We start from the raw sequence: 8977 nt of genomic DNA, 5'->3' as shown, positions 1-8977 counted from the left end.
ACAGATTCTAACTGCTTGCATTGAAGGCCTATGTCAGTAATATATAGCTTTTAAGAGCACAGGGGCAAAAAGTGTTGTCATAGGGATAGCTGTAACTTAACATACATGTTTCAGAATTTGGACCCTGGACGTATCCTCTGGTGGGCCAGAAGACCCTATATCTTCATATTCCCACTCCTATAACAATGTATAATTAGGCAGATTTACCATTTAGGAGTCCCTCTGTGGGAGAGGCATAGGTTCCCAAGGGTTTAGCTATATGAGGTGCAGGGGTGGCAGTCCTGAGCCCTGGTGCCTGTAGGGGGGCCAATGCCACCGCAACCCCCAGTATTATAAATGGCACATGGTAGGGGGAGACCCTTCTACAGATTTTGCATTATGGCCTCGGAGCTTCCAGTTACGCCTCTGTGAACCCAAGGTCTGCTTTTATTTTTAGACTCGGTGACACATCAGGACGTTTGGTTACACATTTCTATGAGAACTTCACATGATGGACAGAAAATTTTTAAGTTATCAAAAATAGAAACTTTCTTTAGAGGAAACCAAAACAAATGACTGAGTGGAAGATAATGTCAGACAGAAAAGAATGTGCTGGAGGTGACAAAAAGAACGTACACAACAAAATGTCTGCAGATTCCACAGCAGAGAATGATGGAGGAGTGTGAAAGAGCTGTGAAACCACATGTGGTCATAGTACGGTGTGACAACAGCCAATAGATAGATCAGTAGATAGATAGATAGATAGATAGCTATGGATGATAGATAGAGATGATAGATTAAATAGACCTAATAATGCAGAAAATAAAACTGAAGCCTAAAATAGAGATAGTAATGGTTCTCCGGTAGAATGGGGACCTCTGAGACCTCCATCCTCCTTTCTGATCTAGGTTCTTCCTGTCCCACCACTACCTTCTATGCTGCCGGCCTGGTGGCCCTCCAGGTGTCCGTTTGCTATCTATTCACTATTATGAGCAGTGTACATCTCTGGGGAATCACTGGGCCCATCCCATGATGGCCATTTAGAAATCTCTATGGGGATCTGTGAGTGGAAGTCTAAGAGTATGGCCACGTAGTGTGGCTGGCTGTACAAGGCCAAGACAGGCCTGTCAGGGGCAGCCATTGACAACACGGCAAAACATGCAGCCATTGGCTGCTGAAGGTGGGCGTGGCAAGGCCACTGGCTCAGCTGTTTCTGTAATTCCCATAGAATTCCGTGGTTCACTGCATGTGCACTGAGCTCCCTGAGTGCACATCTGCTGTATCTATGCATAAGGTAGGGTTAGCATTAGGAATTGAACTTACCATTCCTCCCCCCTTGGTGGGAGTGGGTTGGTCCTACTTCCTGCCAGGACGGGAAGTTCTAGAGAGTTTCAGAGTTAGTTGAGCAAGCCTGGAGTGAGGGAGCACCAACATCTACTCCTGCTCCAAGGGCCCTGGGACTATGAGAACAGCTTGTCTGTGGGGACTAGTACTCCAGGGAGACAACAGGGTTCAAGGCCACCAGACGACCTGCAAGCTACAGCGTATAAAGTCAGCAGAGTAATCATCACTACAGCTATATAGACTCTGCTGCAGGTGAAGGGATGACTAGTTAAGACACCCATCACCACAGTTCAGGACAGGGACAATCAAAAGCCTGCATTTCACAACTGTGCACCTATAGCCACAAGTGCCAGCTTATTGCTGTTACAGAATGGAAATCAGGAGAGAGAGAGAGAGAGAGAAGGACTACTCCACAGTGCTAATGTCTGCCATCTTTCCTGCCACCATATCTCATCATCTGGATTTTACAAGCTGGGGCAGCGCTAAAGCCCATACATCAGTGCCGGTGACGTCACCGGGCTCACTACTGTCATTGAGTCAACCTCTGTTTTTCTTCTACGTTTGCCTGAACCTTTCACATCACATTTATACTGTCCTAAACCCCAGGGAGCACCAGCCTGAGGGAGTCCTGAGGAAGTACACTTTGACAAAACATCTCGACAGGGCCACTACCACTCCCATCCTCTGCACTGGTTGCTCAGGGGCTCTCTGCACACGGCATGGATGAAGAATAGAGATGCTAGAATTTGATGTTCAGTTAGAGAGTCGGGAAGTGTTGGATTTGGGTTAGGGGATCGTGAGGGGAATGGGACCTTTTTTCATCATTCTGACCCTTGTTTACAACCCCTTTATGGTCGCTTATTGAAAGTATTTCCCGCAGGTGATCAGTATATAATTGGTGGTGGTCCAACTATGATGAAAATGGGGGTCTGTCCTGAGTGACGGTCCTGCTTAAAATGTGCAACTTCATTCATATCTATGGGACTGACAAACCAAGTGCAGTGCTCATCTACCTCCCAAACCGTGTTACTGTCACTTCCATTCATTCGGGGGCTCAGAGACCCCTGTTCTTGTGACTGAACCCCCAGCAATCAGACACTTGTCACCACACTGCAGGACAACCCTTTAAGGGGTCACCCAATCTCTGAGGTGCTGTATACTTCAGGTGTGAGATCTTTTGATCTTCTCAAGAACTTCAGGATTATCATCTACGACCCAGAGAAGATATTAGCTACATAGGACATTTCTGGCTCAGGAGCACCCAATGTTCATGAATTACATGGACAAATTATTTATTTCAAGAGAAATGTGTAATTTGTCATTCTCCCTGCGGAGGCACTGCAAGAAAATGAAACAGTTGCTTATAGGTTTCCCCACAGATGACCATTAAGGGGTTGTTTGGGTTCAGAGCTGGACCCGGACATACCCAGAAATTCACCCAGGCAGCCCCCCCCCCCCCCCCCTGACAAGAGCAACGGAACATTTACGATGCTCTCCTTAACCCTGCCCTGCGCTAAATCGTGCAGAGCAAAGGCATTTTCAGGAGTTCCGGTGACTGATATGTGGGCTATAGCGCCGCCCCAGCTTGTAAACTGGCTATGGCAGTGCTAAAATCACTGATGTCACCAAACACTTTGGTGTACTTTTCACATGGTCAGGCAAACTATAAAACTTCATAAATTCTCCCAGCCCTGATCGATGGGACAGTTGTTTGTAGAGAAGGGTGGTCTTGATGAGACATCTCCTTTACTCCCTCCCCATTTTTTCCAACTTCTCCACTGAAAATAGGGACCAAGCCTTATATTCTCAGGATTCCTAGGGTGGCCACCCCCACCTATCTCAGACATTACATAAGTTATTGCTTGGAATGTCCCTTTAAGAGAAGTCAAACTAGAGAATTTAACCCTTGGACTTATGGTTCATATGACTAGGAGTAAAGGGCAACGAAGCAAGAATTCCAAGAAATTCCATCCAGATAACTGGAAGATAAGCATCCACAAAGATATGTCATCCAATGTGGAGCTGATGCAGGTTCTTGCAGTTTTGTGCCTCATGCTCACCCCAAGTTTTGCTGATGCTATAATCTATAAATGTGGAATGAGCTTCAGCTTACCCCAGTGTAGATCTGTTTGATGGTCTATCTACAGAGAGGTTTGAGGATCTAATTCTCGTATGTAAAAAAAACATCATCATATAAAGTTATACAAATTTTTGAAAATGGAAAAGTATAAGTTTATAAATTTCCTTTCTTAGAGGTCCAGTGGCTCTATAATGGAGACTACAGAAGAGCCCACATAACAGTGCCGATCCTCAGTACCCAATAATAGTGAAGCCTACAGTGCCCTACAACAATGCCCACATTAGGGCTCCATGAAATGGCCACACTGCTCCATAACAGTGCCAATCCCAGTGCACTATAGCAATGTCAATCATAACACCCCATAAAGTTTGGACATAGGACCCTATAACAATATCAGCCACCATGCTTCCATAACTTTGATAGCCAGCATCCATAACACCATAGCCAGGATGGGTTCATTCATTCATGAGGAGGAACATTGATGGCTTTAAGACCTGAGTAGCTTTTCAGTTGCAAGACAGATGGTGGACTGGAGGCAGAGGAGTATGATGCATGGTTTATGGAGATGCTCCATAGTGGGTTGCATGGCACAGCTGCAGACTTATAGGAGAGGCCTGTCAGATAAAGTCCTGGAGAGCAGTCTTAGCCAAAGAATAATGTAGCTTGCAGACATCTGTGCAGACTGTTACTGAAGTGGGGGAGAGGTCAACATTGAATCCTTATGCTCAATGGGTTGGCCGAGCCCCTGAAGAGTCTGTTAGAAGCTGGTTCCTCTCACTAGGATGCATATTTACGCCAGATCCTACCCCTCTTCCTTCCTCTTGGAGGTCAAGGAGACATCTGTGTCCCGCATGCTCCTTAAGTCTTGCTTCATTATGGAATTTACATACATTTTTGGCTGGTCAGAGGTTTCCTGATGGTGAAGCTTGGATGGTGGACTTGCTCTATGGGTATCCATTGACCAGCATACCACTTCCAGTTATATCTTCCTATATATTAAGCATGTTAGAGCTCTTTGAATACATTTGTGGATTCTTATTGTGAAATAAAGCTATGACTGACCTCCATCCAGCAAATAAGTCTATGTGATGTCCTCATTTCAGGTTTCAGGTGCCCTCATTGGTATTATATGTGGTTGTGTTCCAGCCGTCTGATGTAAAGTGGGCATCACCAACCTGAGGGCCCTGTGGAGTCAACACTGCCCGGGAAAAGTTCTAGTCCTTGTAATCTAAAAATTCTCTTCCGAAACATTTCAAATAATAGCGACTCCTAGTGTGTACTGCAACAATCAAGCTTCTGTGCCTTACATGAGGTTTGTAACTGACAAGCATTTTCTACCACTACTGTGCAAAGAAACGTAAATTCTTCTGGGACTGTTTGTTTTAAAGGGCATCTGTCAGCAGATTTGCTCCTATGAAACTGGCTGACCTGTGTGGGGATTCGCTCTGGTAGTCAGGACTAGCGGATGCAGTATAGAGGCAAAGTGCACAGTTCTTGAATCAAACAGCGGTGTTTATTCACACATTGGTGTATAACAAAATGCAGATAAGGTGTATCACAAAACGCAGGTGGCTTGGTGTTTGTTCACACACAAGGAAAGGCCATAAACAATAAAAGTCACCTTTTCTCCTGGGTGTTAATTCACACCCTGTTTGCCATTCAGCCTCATCAAGTCCATAGGCGGCCTGTTCGCCTTTAGAGGGGCCTGAGTCCTCCAGCCCGGCTCAAACCTCAAATCCCAGCACAGCCCTAAGTTCACAGCACACAGACTCCTGAGCTTCACTGTCAGAGGGAGGTAAATCCACCACACCTGGCAGTGCTGGCTGTTTTTTATGTCTGGCAAAACCCGGCCTGGAACATGGGGAGTAGTCACCCACCCAGCACTCTGACTACTCCCAGTAAGAGCCGTCCCAGATCAGCTATGAAGCCATACTAAATCTCACTGTGTCAATCAGCAATAGCTGCTGCTGACACATAAAATACCGGCTCTTACTTCACCGAGGCCAGGAACCTCGGTGAACACATACCTTTCATTTACGATGATTCCAGGTACCTTCTTACACCTGTTACATGTGTGCTTGGTATCTGAAGGCATCTGTGTTGTCCCATGTTCATATGTGCCAGCATTGCTGAGAAAAACTATGTTCTAATATATGCAAATGAGCCTCTAGGAGCAACAGGGGCGTTGCCGTTACACCTATAGGCTCTGCTCTCTCTGCAACTGCTGCGTCCTCTGCACTTTAATTGACAGGACCAGGCAGTAAAAAAGTCATCACCCCTGGCCCTCTCAATCAAAGTGGAGAGAATGCAGCAGCTGCAGAGAGAGCAGAGCCTCTAGGTGTAACGGCAACGCCCACATTGCTCTTAGAGGCTCACTTGCATATATTCAAACTTTATTTTTCTCAGCAATGCGGACACATAGGAACATGGAACCAACACAGATTCCTTCAGCTGCCAAGTGCACATGTAACAGGTCAGCCAGTGTCATAGGTACAAAACTGCTGACAGATGCCCTTAAAGGGAGACCAACACCACGAAATTGGTAGGATACCATTCAGGACTGTAGGAAAGCTGGGTGGGAACCTGAATGGCAGCTGGTGTGTGCTAATCAAAGGCAGGCACGAATTGAGTGTAGTTTCATATAGCGCCTCTCGTATATAGGATTTTATGGCGCGCTCTAGTGGAAGCTATTGGTCCAGACTGCATTCTGGGTCATAATCTTGGTACCTTGGTACAGTCAGGTACAAAGTCTAAAAGTTTATTGCGTTCTGTTTTATCTTAACTTTACACATATACAGCTGCATATCCTCTTTAAATAACAGTGTAATATTCTCTTCCACAAATATAACGTGGGGTAACGAACCGCCACCTACCATGTATAACACAATACAACTCAAAGGTCAGTTCTCCGATACAGATGCAGCGAGGCTCAACTAAACACTTGTCAAATACAATGTTGCATCAAACTTTACATTGACACAACACAAAAAGCCATAAAAAAAGTCAAGGGAAGGTTTGCTGCAACTGTTCAATACTTTAAAAGGGTTGTCCCACCTCGCCCTTTACGCAACGGGGTGGCACTAAGCACTAGTCCCGGGTGGGTGGACTTATGGAAACACCCAGCTCAGCAGTTTCCGTATGCCTAGCCACTTTGAGCCAGCGATTAGTCCCATCTCTTGGTGGAAATAGCGAGATGGGACAACCCCTTTAAGCATCAAGTTAAACTTTGCTACATCTGTACTACATTACTATATTGACCCCTTCTCTTCTCCTACAGGGACAATGGCCTTACTATACCCAGTACTTTGTGGATAACATATCTGGCAGTGAGGGACCATATATTGGGCCAAGTAGAAGAAGCTGACCTTTTTATAAATTACAGATCTGGCCATCAGATTATCTGGGATTATAAAAGCTTTTACACCACCAGTGATAAAGCTCATTGGACCAACAGGTACTAAACAAGGGACACACCATGACCACAAGGGGTAAGTGTCACTGTCATCGGATCAGACACTAGACCACCAGGGATTGAAGATCAAGTTATCCATTTTGTAGATTTTAGTAAAAACCATTCAGCCAACACCAGAGATTACATAATCATGGCACTGGATTACTGGACCACCAAAGGTTGCAAAGACCACTGGACCACCAGGGATTACTGATCTGGTCATTAGTTTGTCAGATATTACAAAAAACATTCAGCAACCACTAGATCAAATTATTATACTGGATTACTGGTCATCATAAAGTTCACTGGATGATCGATTGAAAAGACCACTGGACCACCAGGGATTACACATCAGGTCATCGGTTTGTCAGGTTTAAAAAAAATATTTTGCAACCAGAGATGGCGTAATCAAGACGGTGGACCATTAGGTACTGAAGATCAAGGTATCAATTTTTTAGGCATTAGAAAAACCATTCAGCCACCTCCTGATGTGAGATCACACCACTGGATTATCAGTGATGATAAAATTCAGTGGACCACCAAAGGTTGTAAAGACCACTGGACCACCAGGGATTACAGATCAGATCATTGGTTTTTCAGGTTTTATAAAAAATCCATTTGGCAACCAAAGATAGTGTAATCTGGACTACTGGTGCGGTGATGATAACGTTCGCTGGACCATCAAAGATTTTAAGGGCCATAAAGAGAAGCTGTACCACTAACCACCAGGGGTCAGGTTCTACATTTCACACTTAGCAATCCTTACACCAGGGACTATATAGACCAGGCATCCTCAAACTGCGGCTCTCCAGCTGTTGCAAAACGACAACTCCCAGCATGCCCGAACAGCCTACAGGTATCAGCCTACAGCAGGGCATTGTGGGAGTTGTAGTTTTACAACAGCTGGAGGGCCGCAGTTTGAGGATGCCTGATATAGACCATAATGATGCCCAAATGTCCCTCTTTTCCTGTTCTCCAGGGCCAAGACTACAATAAACAAATTAGAGCTGTCCAGACCTTCACCCATCTGACATCTATCAATGGTTAAATTGGAGTAACCCCCCCAAGTGCTTAAAGGGAATCTGTCGCCGGTGACTTCCCTATCATAGACACATAGCTGTGCTTCATCTGATTAAAACGCAGTTTTTCGTTTGTTGATCAGAGACTCCATTCCCGAATATGTAAATTATGGCTTTGGTGCAATGAGGGCATCACCATTGTTCCTGTTGCACCCAAGCTACACACATTTTTGTGGCCAGACCCTCCCTGGCTGCTTTGCCACTGCCTGGCCCTGTCGATCATAGCAGCCAGGGAGGGACTGGGCACAGAAAGGAGCGGAGCTTGGGCACAACAAGGGCAACGGTGACGCCCTCATTGCACCAAAAACCTCATTTGCATATTAAGAAAAAGTATCATAACACGGGGACGGAGCCTCAGATCAACAAAAGAACAACAGCGTTTTAATCAGGAGAACCCCAGCGATGTGTCTATGACAGGGAGGTCACTGGTGACAGACTCCCTTTAAATGGAGCATCACTGTTTATCGGCCTCCTGATATGAGGGGACAAAAGGACAATTTTAAAGGTCAGAAATTCCTCCTTATCTCCGGAGTATGAATCATTATCATCTTGGGATCAAGTCAATGCCAATAGCATGAAGACATGTGCAGCGCTGCAAAATATGTCAGCACCAGATGATCTGTCGTCTCTGGCTGGCTCCACCTTCACTATAACTGAGCTGCACTACCAGGCACAGCCATAGACAAGGGTGGCGCTGTTTCAGGGAGGTAGGGCAGCTTGGTTTTCTTATCCTTACGGTAAAATAAATCTGAGAGGCAGAAATACAAGGGACTATTTGTTACAAAGAAAAGGAGACGAAAAAACGGCTGGCCCCTCTCTTCTAGGGCCACATAGCAGCCATGGGGGGCCCCTCTTTGGTATGTATGTACATTGTTAGCAATTAAACTGTAATCACTGGTGCCCGCGGCTGTACATTCTGTAGAGGTAACCCATGCTTCTGCTATGGGGCCCTAGGAGTGAGGGGCCCATACCTGTGCAGGAGCCCCTCTCTAGAAGAACTGCATTGTTAGAATTGGCCAAAATGGAAAGCAAATATGGCAAGGC

The sequence above is a fragment of the Bufo gargarizans genome, chromosome 3 (genome assembly GCF_014858855.1).
Source record: "Bufo gargarizans isolate SCDJY-AF-19 chromosome 3, ASM1485885v1, whole genome shotgun sequence".
Classification (NCBI taxonomy): domain Eukaryota; kingdom Metazoa; phylum Chordata; class Amphibia; order Anura; family Bufonidae; genus Bufo; species Bufo gargarizans.
The sequence above is the reverse complement of the archived record's forward strand: the minus strand, read 5'-3'. Positions refer to the sequence as shown.